This window comes from Pteronotus mesoamericanus, unplaced genomic scaffold (genome assembly GCF_021234165.1).
Source record: "Pteronotus mesoamericanus isolate MK-2021 breed Mesoamerican mustached bat unplaced genomic scaffold, CSHL_Meso_final scaffold_651, whole genome shotgun sequence".
NCBI lineage: Eukaryota > Metazoa > Chordata > Mammalia > Chiroptera > Mormoopidae > Pteronotus > Pteronotus mesoamericanus.
Genome location: NW_026555325.1, coordinates 31,306,385 through 31,328,093, shown reverse-complemented (window position 1 = coordinate 31,328,093; position 21,709 = coordinate 31,306,385).

Genomic DNA, 21,709 nt, shown 5'->3' with positions numbered 1-21,709 from the left:
TCACATCTCCAGCCTCTGCTATGGTTAGACTTGGCCATGAAACCAAGTTCTAACTGAAGGAATACAAAGAGAAGTCATGTACACTTATTCTTCTCAAACTATATATAGCAAAAGACAAGTTTTTTTTCTTTTCTAAGCCACTGTAGACCAAAACTCTTGTAAAATACACTACAAATGAGTTACTAGAAAAAATAAATACAGACTTTTTAAAAAAATTAGCTAGTAGAATTTAATGATAATTCCATATGAGGAAATGTCATTTTTCCCATTGATATATCAAAGTACAAAACCATATGAACAAAGTGATACCCAAATTGAATTTGATAAATTTCAATATCCCTTTCAATTTTGAAACCATTAGAAAAATTAAAATAGATTAATTCCTTAATTCCTTTATAGCACCTAAGTTATATAAAGTGTATATATCTCAAACCATAGATCAACATCTTGTTTAATAGCTTAATAGATGGAGTAATAAAACCACCACTAATTAAGTCAGAAAAAAGACAAGGATCTCCCACAATCTCCATATTATTTTGCATTGTTTTGGAAGTATTATTAACTATTGCAACTAGACAAAAGAAAGACTAGGAATAAAACCTGATGGCAAAAATAAAAAATGAAAAAATAAAAAATAAAAAAGAGTTAAATCAATGGCATGGCTGAATATAAAATTAATATATATATAAATCAAAATTTTTCTAAATATAAAAAATCAAAAAATATTTTTTGTGTATAATGAACCCAAACTTTCAGAAAAAATACCTTTTGTTTTAATTTTTTAATTCAATTATTTATTTAATTATATTTAGGAACAAAACCAATTATCATATTCCAAGGTATTATTTTGCATACAGATATCATTATTGCTTTCTAGAGTTACACTTCTAATGCATAAGCATAAATAAGTGAATTAAAAACATTTATATACATACAGAATTAGTACTACCAATGTATAATGCACATCTTTATTTTTCCCTCAAAAATTTGGGTAAAAAAGTGCACCTTATACATGGCAAAACATGGTAAATACCATTATAATAGAAATCAAAAAGTAAAATATCTGAACTTAAATCTAACAAGAGTATAGGAGAATGTACACAAAGGAAAATCTTAAAATCAGGGAAATAAAAACAGGCTTAAATAAGTGGAAAGACACCTATCTTATTCTTGTATAGGAAACTTTATTGTGAAGATGTTGATTCTTCCTCAAGTTTTTCTTGAAAGTCAGTATTATAAGTGTTTTATTATTTTTTTTAAGAATTTGACAAAACAAAATTTGAGACTTGCATTCCTCCAGGAAGTGAGGTGATAAACTGCTATATAATGACTCTGAGGGAAAATAAAGGGCAGGGGCGGCCAGACCACAGTTTAAAATTTACAACAATACTAAGCCAATCTTCAGAAGTGGAGCGGGAAAAGTAATCTTTATAGTTTGGAAAGAAAGGGCAGTGGCAAGTCGATGTCCAAAGTAGTCCATCCATTCACACAGGACAAGGCAGAGTCTACCAATAGTGTTCAAAAAATAAAAACAAGGGGCGGGGGAAACCCTAGTTTACCATGTCAATAAAATTACTGGTTATTAAAACAAAAAGAATTTGACAAAATGGCATTAAAGTTCATCTGGAAAATTAAACACGAAAACAGGAAAATTCTGAAAAAGAAAAATTAGGAAACAAAATGTGACCAGATATTAAAATAGTATACAGCCACAATAGTCAAAATATTGCTACAGGACTAGGTATACATAGAACAGAGCAAAATATATAAAGGTAGACAACAATGAGGGAATAGGGTTTATGATAAACATTACATTTCAAATCAACAGAGAAAAGATGGACTAAATAATATTATGCAGTAAATAGTGTTGGCTTAATTTTCTGGCTATTTGGAAAAAAGTTAAGCCAGATCAATACCTCACTCCTTTCACCAAAATAGATTACAAGGGATAAAAACATTTAAACAAAATAAAACATGAGTAAAAATGTATTACAATCTCAGCATAGGCAAGGGACCTTTCCAAGCAGAATATAATACCCAAAAACCAGAAAGAAAAAAAATTATTAATGTAACTGCATAAAGTTAAAAACTTCTCTATAGCCAGTCTTTTAAAAGTATTAATGTTTTTCCAAAAGAATAGGATAAAATATTTACATCAAGAGCTAATTTTCTTATTTTATAAACAGTACATACAGTAGGTTAAGAAAAGACACAATCTATAAAATAATTTCAAATGTGTAATAGACATAAAAAAGATGCTATATCTTACTCATAAATTTTAAAGTGAAAATCAAAATAGTGTAGAGATTTACATCTTATCAGGCTGACAAGATTTTTTTTTTTAAGTTTGATGATAGTATTGAGAAGGATCTGGAGACAGAAGCATGTAAGACAATATAAATTAGTGTGTAAATTGGTACAATATTTTTGAGGATAATAGTCAAAATCTCTCAAATACCACAATTCTTCTAGTAGGCATTTATTCTATTTATGTAATTAAAAAAACACTTAAATTCATTATATTAATAGACTGAAAAAGAAAAAATCATTTAATCATATTAATAAATGTAGAAAAAGCACGACAAAATTCAACATCCATTCAGGATTAAAAACACAAAAAACAAAAACAGCTCACTCAGCAAACTAGGAATAGAATGGTACTTCTGCAACCTGTGAAAAAACTCGACTTAACAAATTGTGAAAAAGTGAGTGTTTCCACCCTATGACTAGGAACAAGGCAAGGATCTCTGCTCTTAACACTTGTATTCAACATTGTGGTGGAGCCAGTGTAACTAGGCAAAAAAATAAAGTTAAAAGCGTCCAGACTGGAAATTGGAAAATAAATAAATAAAATGGACTTTATCAGCAGAAAATACATTGAATAGTTTTCTATATAAAAAAATGTAATGGAATTTACATAAGAAGCCAGTAGATATGGTGAGTTTATCAAAATTATAGGATATAGGGTTAATGTTTTAAAATCAGTCATGTTTTTATATACTAGAAAGAAAAATCTCAATAAACAGTGCTGAAACAAGTGTGCAGCCACATATAGAAAGAAAAAAAGAATCTCCGCCCTCTCCAAAATTTAAAAAAAAAAGTTGTCATTTCTTAAAAAATTAGTGAGAATAAAAAAAAATTTTTCTACCCTTACCTCATCATACATATAAGAATTAGCTTGAAACTGATAATACAACAAATGTAAAATTTAAACTTCTAGTAGGTAGATATACAAGCATGTTTATCGTAGCACTGTTTCTAACAGAAAATTACATATAACCTGAAGATCCATCATTACAGAGAAATTATCTAATAAAACATATTACATAAAATGAAGTACTATCTAGCCACTTAAATGAGAGAAGGTAAGTCTTATGTCAACTAATACGGAAAGAATGTCAAAATATATAATTACAGTTTTTAAAAAGTATTGATCAATGTGTAAAGATTGTATTTTGTGAAAGTAAAAAGAACATTTGCATTTATAGTCATTTTATGTGTATGTTTATGTGTGCATATTTCTCTATATGTGTGTTTATCTTACTAAATATCTTCCAGAAGGCTAAAAAAGAATAAATAAAAACCTGTTAAACTTTAGGGATAGTTACCAGGAGTCAGAGAGTTTGGAAAGGGGAAAAATTAATATACTTTTTAAAATTTTGTACCTTTCTATACTAGTCATTTATTTGCTGGTGCATCCATTACTTTATTTTAAAAGACAAATAATTTTTAGAAACAAATAAAAGAGCTCTACAGAGGCACTTTTTCTGGCCCAGAGGCATACTGAAGTCATTGAAGAACAGAAAGCAGAGAGAGAACCAGGAGCCCACCTGGAGAAGAAAAGCAGAGAAGAAAGAAACAAAAAGGACCTGGATTGCGAGAAGACCGGCCAATGGGTTCACCACGAATTCTACACCAAGCCCTCTGAGGCCTCCCAGTTTTGTTGTCTCTCCCTGGATTTCCATGAAATTACCTACTGCATTTTCCTAAGGAGCCCCGCCCCCTACTCTTCTTACAAGCTGATCTGAGTCCCTCGTAGGTGGTTTTAGTTCCGAACAACCCCAGAGGAGCCTGGCCTGGGCCCTTGTTGAATACCCTGCATTACTCTCTAGTGGAAGTGCAGCCTCCTTACCTTGCTGAAAATAAATTGATCTGAGGCATGTACCCTGTAAACTCCTACAGTCAGTCAAGCCTAGCAAATATGATTTAAATAGAAACTTGTCCGGCAACATTTGATACTTGTGAGAAAATTCATGATGAAGATTTCCATTTCTGATTATGTTATTCAGAATATTTTATCTCACTGTTATAATATGTTCTATATGAATTACAAATCATAGAAGGATGCTTTCAGAAATAGAGAAGAGCTTTTAAAAAGAAATCAGAAAGAGAACAGTGAAAGTTCAGAGGAAATTTGTAAATTACTGAATGTAATGAACACCCAGAGACACACAAAATAAGAAAACACATATATAAACATGAATAAGTTAGAGAATGATTCCAAAGTATAACACATAAACAAGTGCATGATACAATGGTAAAGGCTGGTAAATACCAGGCCCATTCATAGGAACTCACTTCTTCAAAAACCAAACCTATCTGCACACAGCTAGATAGAGCCCACTTAAATGCCACTCAGATGTGACATCTTCTAGGAGGTCTTTCCTAATCTTCCCATTACAAGTGATTTTCCTTTATGGTCCCGCTGTATTGTGTACTCTTTTCTAGCAGTTACCATATTACCTGACATTTACTGTTCCTACAGTAGTCTTGCCCACCAGTGAGCTCCTAGAGAACAAAGGGATGCCTTAATAATTTTTCTTGACTCATAGGCAAATACCCACTGCATAATAAATACTCAGTAAATGTTTTTTTAACACAGGATTAAAAATCAGAATTTTAAAAACCAATGAGGTTTTCTTAATTTTTTTTAAAAAGGTAGTTTTCATCGAACACTGGGAAAATAAAGAGAAATAAAAGAAAAATATTACAACACTCATAAAATACCATCATCCAAACATAACCACTCTTAAATATCATTGCAGACATACACACACACACACACACACTTGTATACACACACATAAATAGGTATAGCTATGTTTGTTTGTTTGTTTGTTTGACAGGGCAGAGGATCTGGTTCTTAGCCCAATCTCCAAAACTGTTATTTCAAAAGTTTTGTTAAAAATCAGTCATGAAATTCAAGGCACTTAATCCTCATCCTCACTCTCCAAGCATCAGTCATTGCTCACTCACTGCCTTTACTTTTCTAAAACACCCCTTTCCCTTTGTTTCCCTTACAGCTTACTTTCCTGGTTCCTTTTCTGCTCTCTACCTCTTAGACCAGTTCCCATTCTTCCATTACTCTAGAAGTTTGAAATGAAGTCCTCTTGCCTTTAGTCCTCCACTTGTCTTCCAAATGTCTCATCTACACTCAAGGCGAGGCTTTAACTGTCATACCTTGGTAGGTTGTGTTTTTCCAGCCGTATTTCCCTTTTGAGCCTTGACCCAGGACTGCAAACTGCTTGCCACACATCTCCACTTATGTGAGCCCTGTCTTCAGACATAACATGCATTAGATAACATGGACCACCTTTGGCTCCTTCAAAACCACTACTCAACTCCCCAGTTGAGAGCTGATTGTCAGGGGCACACCATTTTCCTGGTATCCCAGGTCTCAAAATCTTCTCCCACTACCTCACCTCTTGCATTAGTAAGTCACTAAGCAGTGTCCTTCCTTTGTTCATCTCTATCCCTCCCTTTCCATTCCAGCTGCTGCTTCCTCTATGTATCTCACAGGATTGGTTACAAAAGCCTTTTAACTAGTCTTTTTTCCACTAGTCTCCTTTTATTGCAATTTCTCATGGACCTCACAACCAGATTCAATATCCAAAACCATTAATTCTTCCATATCACCATCTTGCTTAAGCAAATAACCTGTGATCACTCCCTATTGTTAAATTAAGTTCAAATCCTTCGCTAAGATATTTAAGACCTCAGCAAGCTATATGCAGCCTTCCATTCCTGCCTTGACACTCTTTCATTTTCCTGTATTGAGTTTATGACAAATTTCAACCAAATCCTTTGCCATTTCCTTAATCATCCTTGGCTATCTGAACCTCTGTAATTTTGTCCATGTGTTTTCTGCCACAAGGAGTGCTCATTCTACCATATCCATTAATCAAGAATCCTACCAGCCCTTCAAGAAACAGCTCATCCTTAATCCCTGCATGAATAGGCCACTCCTTCTCCTCTGAAACTCCATAACACTCCTAAATTAAGAGCTTCCCTGTGGTGTCACTCTGTGAATAAACCTCATAAACCTCAACTCTCCAATGGGCCCTAAGCACCTTAAAGGCAAGGACTGTCTAATTCATATGGGTCCCCTTTGCACTTGCATCAGCTGTCACTCAAGAAACATTTGTGTGACTTCTGGCTAAGATGAAGGCCTAGGTAGATACACATTGCCTCCTCGCACAACCAAAAGAAGGACAACAACAAATTTAAAAACAAAAAATAACCAGAACTGCCAGAAAATAGAACTGTATGGAAGTCTGACAACCAAGGAGTTGAAGAAGAAACATTCACCCAGACCAGTAAGAGGGGCAGAGACAGGCAGCTGGGGCAGGGCAGAGAGGAGGTGCAGCAAGGCGGTGGCTGAAGGACCAGGTGGGAAAGGCAGCGGCTGGTGGACCAGGCGGTCCCACATTTGCATGCAGGTAAACTGGGAGGAATAGCTGGGGAGTGAGATAGACCGTACAATCCAGGTTTCCAGTGAGAGGAAAAAGCCACAAAACCTCTGGCTATAAAAACCTGTGAGGGTTGCAGCAGCAGGAGAAACTCCCAGCCTCACAGGAGAGTCTGTTGGAGAGATCCACAGGGTCCTAGAATGTACACAAACCCACCCACCTGGGAATCAGCACTGCTTGTGGGTAGCAGGGGAAGTGACTGAAAACTGCAGTTAGCTAAGCAAGCAGCATTGCTCCCTCTCAGATCCCACCCCCACATACAGCATCACAACTCAGTGACCCAGGTTGTCCCACCTTGGTGAATACCTAAGGCTCTGTCCCTCACAATGTAACAGGCTTGCTGAGACAAAGAAATATGGCCCAAATGAAAGAACAGATCAAAGCTCCAAAATAGAACTAAGCAATGAACAAATAGCCAACTTATCAGATGCAAAGTTCAAAACACTGGTAATCAGGATGCTCACAGAAATGGTTGAGTAAGGTTGCAAAATGGAGAAAAAAGCGAGGGTTATGCTAAGTGAAATAAAGAAAAATATACAGGGAACCAACAGTGAAAGGAAGGAAACCGGTACTCAAATCAATGATTTGGAGCTGAAGGAAGAGATAAACATCCAACCAGAACAGAATGAAGAAACAAGAATTCAAAAAAATGAGGAGAGGCTTAGGACCCTCTGCGACAACTTTAAACATTCCAACATCTTAATCATAGGGGTGCCCGAAGGAGAAGAGGGAGAGCAAGAAATTGAAAACTTATTTGAAAAAATAAATGAAGGAGAACTTCCCCACCTGGCCAAGGAAATAGACTTCCAAGAGATCTAGAAAGCTCATAGAGTCCCAAAGAAGTTAGACCCAAGGAAGCACACACCAAGGCACATCATAATTACATTACCCAAGATTAAAGATAAGGAGAGAATCTTAAAAGCAGCAAGAGAAAAGGAGACAGTAACCTACAAAGGAGTTCCTATAAGACTCTCAGCTGATTTCTCAAAAGAAACCTTGCAGGCAAGAAGGGGTTGGAAGGAAGTATTCAAAGTCATGAAAGGCAAGGACCTACATCCAAGATTACTCCATCCAGCAAAGCTATCATTTAGAATGGAAGGGCAGATAAAGTGCTTCCCAGACTAGATAAAGTTAAAGGAGTTCATCATCACCAAGCCCTTATTATATGAAATGTTAAAGGGACTTCTCCAAGAAAAAGATCAACAACTATGAACAGTGAAATGACAACAAATTCACAACTATCAACATCTGAACCTAAAAAGCAAAAACAAAAACAAACTGAACAACTAGAACACAAACAGAATCACAGAGATGAAGATCAGAGGGGAGGGGAGTGGGGAGAATGGAGGAAGAGGTACAGGGAATGAGAAACATAAATAATAGGTACAAAATATACAGGGGGAGGTTAAGAATAATACAGGAAGTGGAGAAGCCAAAGAACTTATATGTAGGACCATGGACATGAACTAAGTGGGGGGAATGCTAGTAGGAGGAGGGTTGCAGGGAGGAGAGGAATAAAGGGGAGAAGAAAATGGACAACTGTAATAGCATAATCAATAAGATATATATTTTTTATATATTTATATATATAAAGAAATATTTGTGAAACAAAAGAGGCTAAGTGTAGTTAAATAAGGAGGGCTGAATCTTGGCATCTCAAAGAAATGACTTAAACTGATCCTTGAAGTAAGTATGTCTTGGATTAGTGGGGGTTGTAGAAAAGACATCCAAGAAGAAAAAAAATAATGGAGGCAATTTGGACACTCTCAACAAGAACGTCCTTCACTGTGCAGGCGGTCCCACGTGTTCCAGGACCATGTGGCCCACTGTGTGCCAGCCCCCTTTCTGTTAATAGCCAAAGACAGCCCCTGGCACTGCTTCCAAGTGAGAAGGATGCGCTGAGGGCACCGTGGAGTGAGGGCTGGGCAGGTGAAGAGGGACATGATAAGCCCTGATAATATCTGATGGAGTGAAAGAATTACCCTCACCAAGGAGGTGAGAACAGCACCCAACACCACCTTTCAACTTCTCAGGCTGCTATGAAGGAAATAAAGCCATTCCTTCTGTTCTATTCCAGCAGCTGGCTTCACTCGTGTACACACTGAGAAGCTGTGACAAATAAGGGGAAAAGCATGATCTCTAGCCTGGGTTCAAATTCTAGCTTTTACACTCAATAGCTACGTCAGCAAGGGGAGAATTGCTCAAACTTCCGAGCCTGTTTCCTCATCCATAAAATGGAAATAATAAAAAGCATTCACCTTTTCAGTATTGTGAGGTAGCCTCAGCCATTAGCAAGCACAAAACACATAGTTAGTAACACATCCTGGAAAAATCCACTAGCTAGAAAAGAGAGGAATACCACGGAATGCCCTTTTAGTAACCCATAAAACCTCATCTCTTATAGGGAATATTTACTGAGTAAATACTGGATAATGGACACTATACCAGATGCCATACTTCTCTGAGACAGAACTATTACTATTTCACATATAGGGAAACTGAGGCACTGAAAAGTTAGGCTTGGAGCTATGATTTATATCTTCTTCATTTTGTGTGGCCTCATTGATTCAACAAATATTTAATGAGCCCCTGCTAAGTGTCTGACATTTTTCTTGGTGCTGAGGATACAGCAATGATCCAAACAGAGAAAACTAGGTTTTCATGGAGCTTATATTCTAGTGGGGCAGGGAGGCAATCAATAAAATAAATAAGTACAGTATGTACGTAATAGGCAGTGATAAACTGCTATGGAAAAAATAAAGTAGGAAAGGTGAATAGAATGTCAAAGTAGGTAGGAGGCTGAGGACATGCAATTTTAAATAGCATGACCAGGGAAGGCTCACTGAGCCGGATACATTTGAGAAATAATAGAAAAAAGATGAAAGAGTAAAACTCTGCAGGAAAGCCATTCCAGACAGAGGATACAGGAAGAAAAAGGCCCTGAGGCAGGAGGTTGCCTGGCATATTCAGGGAACAGCAAGAAGCCAGCGTGGCTACACTGGAATGAGCAAGAAGAGGTGGAGTCGGACAGATATGCAGTGGGGGAAGTGCAGATAAAGCACAGAGGTCTTTATCAGCCCTTGTGAGGCAAGGACTTGGCTTTTACTTAGACTGAAATAGAAAGCCTTTGGTGGGATATGAGTAGGAGGGAACTGACCTGACATGTTTTAACAGGTTAACCTTGTGGCTGCATGGAGAGTGGGCTGGAGGAGATGTCATTTAGAGGCCCCTACAGAACAGCCAGATGTTAAGCAAAAAAAAAAAAAAAGCAAGCTTTCCTCAGAGCTAGCAGACATAGATTAATAGATTATTTCTTATTTTTCAGAGCAAAGTGCTTGGGAAGCCTCTTTCCACTCTACTTATGATATCTTGTTGAATATGCCAGTCATAGAAAACCCTCAGTTGACTGTACTGCAACTGGGACCCTTTCTAAAACAGCCTGTAGGATGCATCCACAGCTACTGGCTGGAAATTCGCTCATCACTCCTCAGTGTTACCTGCATTTGGGAAGGTGAAGCTGAGGGCAGAAGTGGCTATTCAGTCCGAGAACAAGCAAGGCCTGCTGTAACTGGGATATTTAGAACATGGTCAAATGGTAGAAGGACACAGTCCAAAGAGAGCTAGGCTTAACCTTAGCCAGACATTCCACAAAATGCGTATTAAGCACCTGCTCGGAGCAAGTCATTGAAAGTTTAAAATTGATGAGTCAGTCCTGACCTAAGCGGATATACAATTCAGTATATAAAAGGATGTGACTTGAACACAAGTTACTATAGGAAAATAAGTAGATATTATAGACTCTTAACTAAACACTATATATTTACTTGTAATATAACTGCAAAATAGAGAGTGATAAATGTCCCATAGGAGGGAGACAGTTCATCCAGCCGGGAGGATCTGGGGGTGGCATTTCACTTGGACCTTAAAGGGAAAGCTGGAGCTGGACACGCAGAGATAAGCGGAAGGCTTGCCAAGCAGAGGGGGCCGATGGAAAGACTGGAAAATGGAGGGCTCAGGATGGGAACCATGGTTGGGGGAGACTGGGGAGGCCCAACAAATCTCATAAAAATCCCCCAGCAACTTATTTAAAATGCAGATTCTGGGAACACTAAACAGTAATTCTGTGTTGATAGTGGGTGGAGGAATCTGTATTTTTATAAAGGACCCTCAAGTAATTCTCACTCAGCTCCACTTCTACCCCATATCAGTGAAAAACATTGAGAGATGAGTTAAAACCACCCTATGTCACCCCTAAATAGTGCAGCTCAGTCGGTTGCGTGTCATCCTGCAAAGCAAACAGTCACCGGTTTGTTTCCCTGTCAGGATACACGCCTGGGTTGCAGGTTCAGTGGTGCTCAGGGCGTGCGCAAGAGACAGCCAGTCAGTGTTTCTATCTCTCATCGATGTTTCTTTCCCTCTCTCTCTCCCTCCCTTCTCTCTAAAAATAAATAAGTAAAATCTTAAAAATCCTACCTCATGTGGAATAGTTTCCCTTATGCTCACTCAGATAATACTGTTTATTTCCTCTACGACACTAAATGCTATAAAAACTACTTGTGTACCTATTTGTTTAGTTCATATTATTTCCTTCCCCAGTATATAAGCTCCTTTAAATTAGGAACATATAGCAAATATGCAATAAATACTGGCTGAATGTTGAACGGTAGACCTGGGACTGAATCTTGGAGGCCTTGAATACCCTGCTAAGTGTTTGAACATTCTTATATAGACAAATCGCTTAACTTCTCTGTGCCTCAGTTATATCTTTTGTAAAATATGGATGATAATATCTTTTCTATGGGGTTGATTCTCTGAATTGATTGACATAACATGTAAATACATGTAAACTTCTTCGATCCATTTCTGGTTCATAGCAAACACTCAATGAATAGTATTATTATCATCATTCAGTGGGAAGCTATGAAAATTTCTGAACACAACACTGACATAACAGACAACTAACCTGGCAGGAGCATGTCAGGAGAAATAAAAGGAACGAACTCTAGGAAGATGAACTGGGAGGCTATTGTGGATTTTGGTTAGTTATCAGGGCTTGAACTAACACAGAGTATCATCAGGAAGAGAGACAGGGGTATCTGGGAGAGATTAATAGTAGTAGAATCAGCAGATTTGAGGCAAAACATAGGCTGTAAAAATGAAAAGAAAAAGCAGAATACAAAAATAGCTAATATTTTTGAGCCTGAGTGGCAAGATACTGTTGACAGAAATGAGGAGCCCTGGAGGAGGCAGAGTTTGGGGGAGAGACTCTGAGTTCCAACTGAGACCCAATGAGCTGAAGGTTAAGAAACAAGGAAGCAGAACTGGAGCTCAGGAAAGAGGTTTTGCTGAGAGTACTGGCCATGTCTACCCATGACCCTGGTTGGGTTCCCAAGGCAGAGGAGGGTGTGGAAGAGAGGAGAATGGACAGCATCTCACACAATCTATATTCTTAGTAGGGCTGTGGGGCATGGAAGAGGAGCCAGAGGAGCGGCCAGTGAAGAGGTAGGGAGAGAACAGAGAGCAGAAGAAGAGAGAGAGTTTCAAGAAGAAGCAAGGCAAATACTGAGATAAATGCACCTGCTCTGGTGAGGAGGAAGAAGAGGGTTAAAGAAAGGTCTGGAATTTTGTCTTCAAAAGAGGTGTGGTTAGGAGGGCAGTTAGATCCTGAGGAGGCTCCTAGTAAGAGGGGGAGGGAATGCTGAGGATTATACTGTGAGCTAAAAGGAAGGTTCCTAAATGGCCCCTGTGTGGCCTTGTCAGAACTGTCCACAGAATCACATCTTGAGGAACAGCTGGGCCCAGCTTGTGGTCAGTCGGTCTGGAGAATGACTTTGAAAGGCAGGGCCCCCTGTGCTCACAGAGCTGGCAGGGAAAGGTAATGGGCATGTGGTATTTTTTTACAAGACTTACAGAAAAATCAGACAAAAGCCATAGTTTGCATGGGCTGATGAAAAGCCATTTGTCACTTTGGCCTCCAACTTTTGCAAAATAACTCTTGTAGATAAAAATATATATTTTTATATAATATATATATTTTCATTTATGAAAGCAACCATACTTTACAAAAACCATGAGTAACTGAAAAAGCATTAATAAATGGAATACATTCTGTAAAATCTTTGCTTTTACTTAGAGGAAGAATTCTCTTCTGTGAGAAATCTTATGCTCCAAGGTGAAAGCCAATGCTATAGAATAAATGATTGTGCTCCACCCCCAAATTCATATATTAAATTGAAGCCTTAATCCCCAGTGTGATGGTTTTTGAGGTGGGCCCTATGGGAGGTAATTAGGTCAGAAGGGTCAAGGCCTCATGATGGGATTAGTACCCTTATCAGAAGATACACCAGAGAGATGTTGACTCTCTTTCTCCTGTGAAGACCCAGCAAACTAGGAGTGGGCTTTCAATAGAACTTGACTTGAACTTCCCAGTCTCTGGAACTGTAAGAAATAAATTTCTGTTGTTTAAGCCACCCAGTCTATGGGATCCTGTTATAGCAGCCCAACTCAACTAAGATAGGCACCAAGATATATCATAGATCATACACAAAACTACATAATTTGACCATTAAAGGCTATACATGAGTAGGAAGGAAATCTTTCAAATTTATGAGATTTTTATTTTAACAAGTTCCAAATTACTTCACAAATATGTAATTAATTAATTAGCACTCCTATGGACAATCAGTAATTCCTGCCAGCTCCACTCTAAAAATACATTCCTGTCAAACGATACCACAAGCTATAGTAATCAAAACAGTATGGTACTGAGCCCTGGTGATAACACACCTCCCACTCTGCAGCTACCATCTCGCTTTCAGGCATAAGGGAATCAATTAACCTGCCTTTTGTGCGCTCCGCACACAGCTTGTGCATGTGAGCTGGGGGACTGAGTGCAGACTGGCTGGGAGAGCCTTGAGGAGAGACTGGAGACGGAGGCTTTGGGGAAAGAACGGGAGGAGGAAACAGGGAGTCCCGACTCCCTCCCCATTCTGTAGTCTCCATTGTGGGCTGGAAAGGCACGACCCCAAAGAGGTAGAAGGGGGGCGCTCATGAACCAGACTGCCCACCATTGAAACACAGTCCGCACAGGGGGTGGATCCTTGGCCGAAGGGGTCACAGAACTGCCCGAAAACCCTTGAAGAGAGACTAGAAACGGAGGCGTTGGGAAAAGAACGGGAGGAGGAACCAGGGAGTCCCGACTCCTTCTCCTTACCGTAGTCTCCATTGTGCGGGAAGAGGCCACACCCCCAAAGAGCCAAAAGCCGAAAAGCACACATAGATACCGCAAAACCACGCAGTGCAGGCGTGCACACTTGCGCCGAGTGACCGGCGAGGGTTGGCGAGCGTGTGTGTGACCCGCGAGGGCTGGCGAATGCTTGCACCAGCCAGCAAGGCCTCCCACAGATTGGCACTGATATGGCCTGTGAGGGACTGCACACAGCAGCAAGGGCAGGCGTAAATTGACCGGCCCGGCCTGCGATTGTGGAGCGGCTCACAAAATTAGTAGATCCCCAGCCGAAGGGGTCACAGAGCTGCCCAGAGTCCCTGGAGGAGAGACCAGAGACAGGATTAACCAGAGAGTCCTGGAGCTGACTTCCTCCCATTTCCATAGTCCCCATTTGGCGAGGGCAAGCAATGCACCCAAAGAGCCAAAACCGGAGAAAACACAGAATAGAAAACCCTAAACTGACCAGTGCTGGGGAGCTCGCCGGTCAGGGGAGCCAGACAAGTACACAAGGTCGCGAATAAGCCCACTGGTCTGGGGCAAGCACATGTGAGCCCAGGCAGGCGGGGGATCCTGCTGCGTGGGGAAGCGGGCGTGAGAGTGCAGAGCGATCCCCAAAAATAGTCCAGCCCTGACCGAAGGGGTCACAGAGCTGCCCCAAGCAGGAGTCAGACACAGACAGTAGACTCCTGGAAGGCTCAAACAAACAACCCAAGGTCATATAGGGTCAACAACTGACATCATCAGAGGCAGGCCCAGAAAGAAAAGTAAAGGGAAAAATAAATAAATAAATAAATAAATAAATAAATAAATAAATAAATAAATAAAACCCACCTACAACCATGGAAGTTTAATCCAAAAACTCAGGAAATCTAGACAGCCCAATTGAAGCAGAAGCAAAAATAAATAAAAAATAAGTAAATTACTTAAAAGACTCTCACAAAAATGGGAAGAAAAAGAAGTTCCCCCCAAATGAGTGGAAAAGGGGACTCCCCACAGAGAGAGCTAAATGAGATAGAGGCAAGGGAACTATCAGATATTTAATTCAAAACAATGGTTCTAAGGAAGCTCAATGAGCTCAGCCAGCTCAAAGATAACTATGAGAAACTGCAGAGAAACTATCAGGATCTTACAACAAACTATATTAACTTGGAAAAGGACATAGAAACTATCAAGAAGACACAAGAGGATATGAAGAATACCATTTCTGAATTGAAGAACACAGTAGAAGGAATCCAAAGCAGGCTGGATGAAGCCGAGGATCGAATCAGTGAAATGGAGGATAAGGTAGAAAGAAGCTCCCAGAAAGAACAAGAAATGGAAAAAAGACTCCAAAAGAATGAAGAGGCATTTGGGGAAATGCAGGACAACCTGAAATGCAATAATAGCTGTATAATAGTGATACCAGAAGGAGAAGAAGAGGAGCAAGGGATAGAGAACCTCCTCGAAAAAGTAATGATGGAAAATTTCCCTAATTTGAGGAGAGAAAGGCTCTCATGGATCCAGGAGGCACAGAGGACCCCACTCAAGAGGGACTCAAAGAGGTCCACTCCAAGACACATCATCATTAAAATGGCAACTCTCAAAGACAAAGAGAGAATCCTCAAGGCAGCAAGGGAGAAGGAGAAAGTAACATACAAGGGGGCCCTGATACGTCTAGGAGCGGACTTCTCAACAGAAACACTACAAGCCAGAAGGGAATGGCAACAAATATTCCAAGCCATGAAAAGCAAGGGCCTACAGCCAAGGCTGCTCTACCCAGCTAGGCTCTCAATTAAAATAGAAGGGGAAATACGGAGTTTCCCAGACAAGGGAAGACTAAAAGAATACATCTCTACCAAACCAGCACTCCAAGATGTGCTAAGGGGACTGGTTTAAGCAGATGAAGGAAAAGAATGAGAGAGAGAAGAACACAGGTACAAAGACAAAAGATGAGTAAGTTTCTATCAGTAATATCTCTCAATGTGAATGGACTAAATGCCCCAATCAAAAGACACAGGGTAGCTGAATGGATAAGAAAACATGACCCACACATATGCTGCCTACAAGAGACCCACCTCAGAGCAAGAGACCTACACAGATTGAAAGTAAAGGGATGGAAAATAATATTCCAAGCAAATGGGCATGAGAAAAAGGCTGGGGTTACCATACTTGTATCAGACAAAGTAGATTTCAAAACAAAGGCCATAAAAAGAGACCCAGAGGGGCACTTAATAATACTTAAAGGAAGAATCTATCAAGAAGACATAAACATTGTAAACTTATATGCTCCCAATATAGGAGCCCCCAAGTTTATAAGGAAATTGTTGGATGATTTCAAAAAAGATATAGACAGCAATACACTGATAGTAGGGGATTTCAACACCCCGCTGTCAAAAATGGACAGATCTTCCAAACAAAACATTAATAAACATATTGTGGCGCTGAATGACACACTGAATCAAAGAGACTTAACTGACATATATAGAACCTTACATCCCAAAGAAGAAAAATACACATTCTTTTCAAATGCTCATGGCAGTTTTTCAAAGATAGACCACATGATAGGACACAAAGCAAACCTCAGCAAATTCAGGAAAACTGAAATAATACCAAACTTTTTCTCGGACCGCAAGGGCTTGAAACTGGAAATCAACCTCCAAGAGAAACTTCAAAAACTTGCAAACTCATGGAGACTCAACAGTAGACTATTAAACAATGAATGGGTCAATAATGAGATAAGAGAAGAAATCAAAAAATTTCTGGAAACAAATGAAAATGAATGGACAACAGTCCAAAACCTATGGGACACAGCAAAGGCAGTCCTGAGAGGGAAGTTCATAGCAATACAGGCTTACCTATAAAAGACAGAAACATTTCAAATAAAAGACCTAACACTACAACTGCAAGAACTGGAGAAACGACAACAAATAAATCCCAGAGCAAGTAGAAGGAAGGAAATAGTCAAGATGAGAGCAGAACTGAATGACATAGAGACGAAAAGAACAATTCAGAGGATCAACCAATCCAGAGGCTGGTTCTTTGAAAAGATAAATAAAATTGACAAGCCTTTAAGGAGACTCATCAAGAAAAAAAGGGAGAGGACCCAAATTAATAATATCAGAAACGAAAGAGGAGAAATAACAACTGATACCACAGAAATACAAAGGATCGTCAGAAACTACTATGAACAATTATATGCCAAGAAATTTGAAAATCTTGATGAAATGGACAAATTTTTAGAAAAGTATAATCTTCCAACACTGAAGGAGGAAGAAACAGAAAGCTTGAACAGACCGATAACAGCTGGAGAAATTGAAGCAGTCATCAAGAAACTCCCGGCACACAAAAGCCCAGGGCCGGACGGTTTCACAGTAGAATTTTACAAAACATTTAAGGAAGAGCTAACCCCTGTCCTTCTCAGACTACTCCAAAAAATCCAAGAGAGGGAATACTCCCAGACTCTTTCTATGAGGCCAGCATCACCCTGATCCCAAAACCAGATAAAGACCCTACAAAGAAAGAAAACTATAGGCCAATTTCACTGATGAACATAGATGCTAAAATATTGGCAAACCGCATCCAGCAATACATGCAAAAGATTATCCACCACGATCAAGTGGGATTCATCCCAGGATTACAGGGATGGTTCAATATATGCAAATCAGTAAACATGATACATCACATAAATAAATGAAAAGACAAAAACCACATGATCATCTCGATAGACACAGAAAAAGCATTTGATAAGGTACAGCACCCATTTATGATCAAAACACTCAGCAAAATGGGAATAAATGGGGCATTCCTCAACGTAATAAAGGCCATATATGAAAAACCTACAGCCAACATCATACTAAATGGGCAAAAACTGAAAGCTTTCCCACTAAGATTGGGAACACGATGAGGATGTCCGCTTTCACCGCTTCTTTTCAACATCGTATTGGAAGTCCTAGTCACAGCGGTCAGACAAGAGAAAGAGATAAAAGGCATCCAAATAGGAAAGGAGGAAGTAAAGCTATCATTGTTTGCAGATGACATGATAGTGCACATAGAGAACCCTGTAGACTCTACCAAAAAACTCCTCAACCTAATAAGTGAATTTGGCAAAACAGCAGGATACAAAGTCAATATTCAGAAATCAAAGGCATTTTTGTACACCAGCAATGAAATAGAAGAAGAAGTAATCAGAAAAAAAATACCATTTGATATAGCAAGAAGAAAAATAAAGTACCTAGGAATAAATTTAACCGAAGACGTAAAAGACCTGTATGCAGAAAACTATACAACATTGAAGAAAGAAATTAAGGAAGACACAAATAAATGGAATCATATACCATGCTCATGGATTGGAAGAATTAATATCATCAAAATGTCCATACTACCCAAAGCAATTTATAGATTCAATGCAATCCCTATTAAGATACCAATGACATATTTCACAGAAATAGAACAGACATTTCAAAAATTTATATGGAACCATAAACGGCCCCAAATAGCCGCAGCAATTTTGAGAAAGAAAAACAAAGTAGGAGGGATCACAATACCGGATATCAAACTACACTACAAAGCCACTATACTCAAAACAACCTGGTACTGGCACAAGAACAGACCCATAGGCCAGTGAAACAGAATAGAAAGCCCAGAAATAAGCCCAGGTCTATATGGGCATCTAATATTTGACAAAGGGGGCAGAAGCATAAAATGGAGCAATAATAGCCTCTTCAACAAATGGTGTTGGGAGAGCTGGATGGCTACATGCAAAAAATTGAAATTGGATCATCAGCTGACACCATACACAAAAATAAACTCAAGATGGATAAAAGACTTAAATATAAGTCGCAACACCATAAAAGTCCTAGAGGAGAACATTAGCAGGAAACTCAGATATCCCACGCAGCAATTTTTTCACTGATATGTCTCCTAAAGCAAGGGACATAAAGGAAAGAATAAACAAGTGGAAGCTCATGAAAATAAGACGCTTCTGCACGGCTAAAGAAAACATCAGCACAATGAAAAGGGAGCCAACCGTATGGGAAAATATATTTGCTAATGATACATCAGATAGAGGTTTGATCTCCAAGATATAGAAAAAATTCACTCGACTCCACTCCAAGAAGACAAACGATCCAATCAAAATATGGGCAAAGGACCTGGGCAGACGCTTTTCCAAGGAGGAGATACAGAGGGCCCAGAGGCATTTGAAAGGATGCTCAGCATCACTAGCCATCAGACAAATGCAGATCAAAACCACCATGAGGTACCACCTCACACCGGTCAGAATGGCCATCATAAACAGATCAACAAACAACAGGTGCTGGGGGCTGTCGAGAAAGGGAACCCTAGTACACTGTTGGGGAATGCAGACTGGTGCAGCCACTGTGGAAAGCAGTGTGGAATTTCCTCAAAAAGCTGAAAATGGAACTGCCTTTTGATCCAGTGATTCTCTCTGCTGGGACTATACCCTAAGAATCCCAAAACACCAATACAAAAGAACCTATGCACCCCAATGTTCATAGCAGCACAATTTACAATAGCCAAGTGTTGGAAGCAACCTAAATGCCCATCAGTAGATGATTGGATCAAAAAACTATGGTACATTTACACAATGGAATACTATGCAGCAGAAAGAAAAAAAGAACTACTAAACTTTGTGACAGCATGGATGGAACTGGAGAGCATTATGCTAAGCAAAATAAGCCAGAGGGCGAAAGACAAATACCATATGATCTCACCTATAAGTGGAACCTAACCAACAATACACAGATGCAAGGAAAATAAGACCAGCAACACTGAAAGGAAAAGAAACCAACAGAGACAAGAGGGAAGGAGGAAGGGGAGGGCGGGGAAAATGAAGGGAAGGGGAAAGTCAAGGAACTTATAGCAAGGACTCATGGACAAAACCAAAGGGGAAGAGCTGAGGGAGGGAAGGAGGGAGGGGGCAAGGGAAAGTGGTGGGGGGTAGGCGGAGACAAATGTATTTGAAAAAATAAAGTAAAATAAATTAAAAAAAACAGTATGGTAGGTACTAGCATAAACACTCTCTCTCTCTCTCTCTTTCTCTCTCTCTCTCACACACACACACACACACACACACACACACACATACAGACCAATGAAACACAATCAAGAGCCCAGATATAAACCTACATGTGTATGAACAACTAATTTACAACAATGGAGTCAAAAGCATTCAATGGAAAAAGAAAAGTCTCTTTAATAAACAGTCCTGAGAAAACTAGATAGTGACATGCGGAAGAATGAAACCACACCACTATTTTACACTACGCAGAAGAAAATTACTCAGGATGGATTAAAGACTTGAACATAAGACTTGAAACCATAAAATACATAGAAGAAAACATAGGTGCTAAGCTTCTGGATATCTGTCTCAGCAATGCTTTTATGGATCTAAATCCAACATCTAGGGAAACTAAAACAAAAATAAACAAATGAGACTACATCAAACTAAAAAGCTTCTGTACAACAAAGGAAACCATCAACAAAACCAAAATGCAACCAACCAAATGGGAGAAAATACTTGCAAATTAAATTTCCAATAAGGGGTTAATGTCCAAAATATATGAAGAGCTTACACAACTCAACAACAAAAAACCCACACAACTCGATTAAAAAATGGTCAGAGGATCTGAATAGACATTTTCCACACAAGACATACAGATGGCCATCAGGCATATGAAAAGATATTCAACACCACTAATGACCAGGGAAATGCAAATCAAGACCACTGAGATACGACCTCATACCTGTCGATATGGCTATTATCAAAAAGACAACAAATAACAAGTGTTTTTTAGAACAGCAGAAAATAAGGTTAAAAGTCAATTTGTTTGCTTTTTAACCATTGGGTCTTACCTTAGACTTGTGGTTGGGCAGCAGCTCTTCGGGGTAAGGGAACAGTGAGTGGCACCACAAGACCTCCTCCAGGAGGGAGGCGAAACAGACAGGAAATGGCCACCATCCAAACCAGAAGGTCTCCCTTCTATGCGCATGTGGGGAACGGACCGAAGGTTCTGCAGCTGCCCAAGGGGCAGATTGTGCCTGGTTGATTCTAGAACATGAAGATCAAGGATTTCTTTTCATGGATGGTGGAAAATGCATTGAACTGGAAACCAGGAGAACTAGTCTGGAGAGACAGGCTTGTATTTCTGCGACTCTGGCAAGTTTCTAAAGTCTCTTCAACGATTAGTGCCTCAGTTTCCTTATCTGAAAAATGGGATGATCTAATTAATCAAAGTTTGCTCCAGGCACCACTCACTGCACCTATTGGAAGCAGAGCTGCTGACACTGAATCTCCACGTGAGACACTGGGAACTGGCATGTGACAGAGCTCCCTGAGCAACTCCAATGATCTCTAGGTTTGTCTCTAAGTTCCCTTCTCTAGCATTCTATGAATTTTAAACTTCAAGCCTGCACTAATACGGGAGGAAAAAAAAAAAACAATGGTGCCGTAATTGAATTTATCTAATATTCAGATTGCCATGCTGCCAAATGACAAATCAGTCACGAAGTTGCAGTGGCTGAGGAACAATACACACCCACAGCTATGACAAATGATTAACTAAATGATCAGATTTTTCACTTCCTCACCAAAGCATGGGGAAATTTATCTTAGCTTTAGCTGCCTTAAATCTCTCAGAATGAAAAACATTAAAAATAGCTGCAAATTACTGATGACTAATGCCCTTCAATTTGGCCTCAAGCTGAGAAATTCTGTGCAGAAATAAAGTGGTTT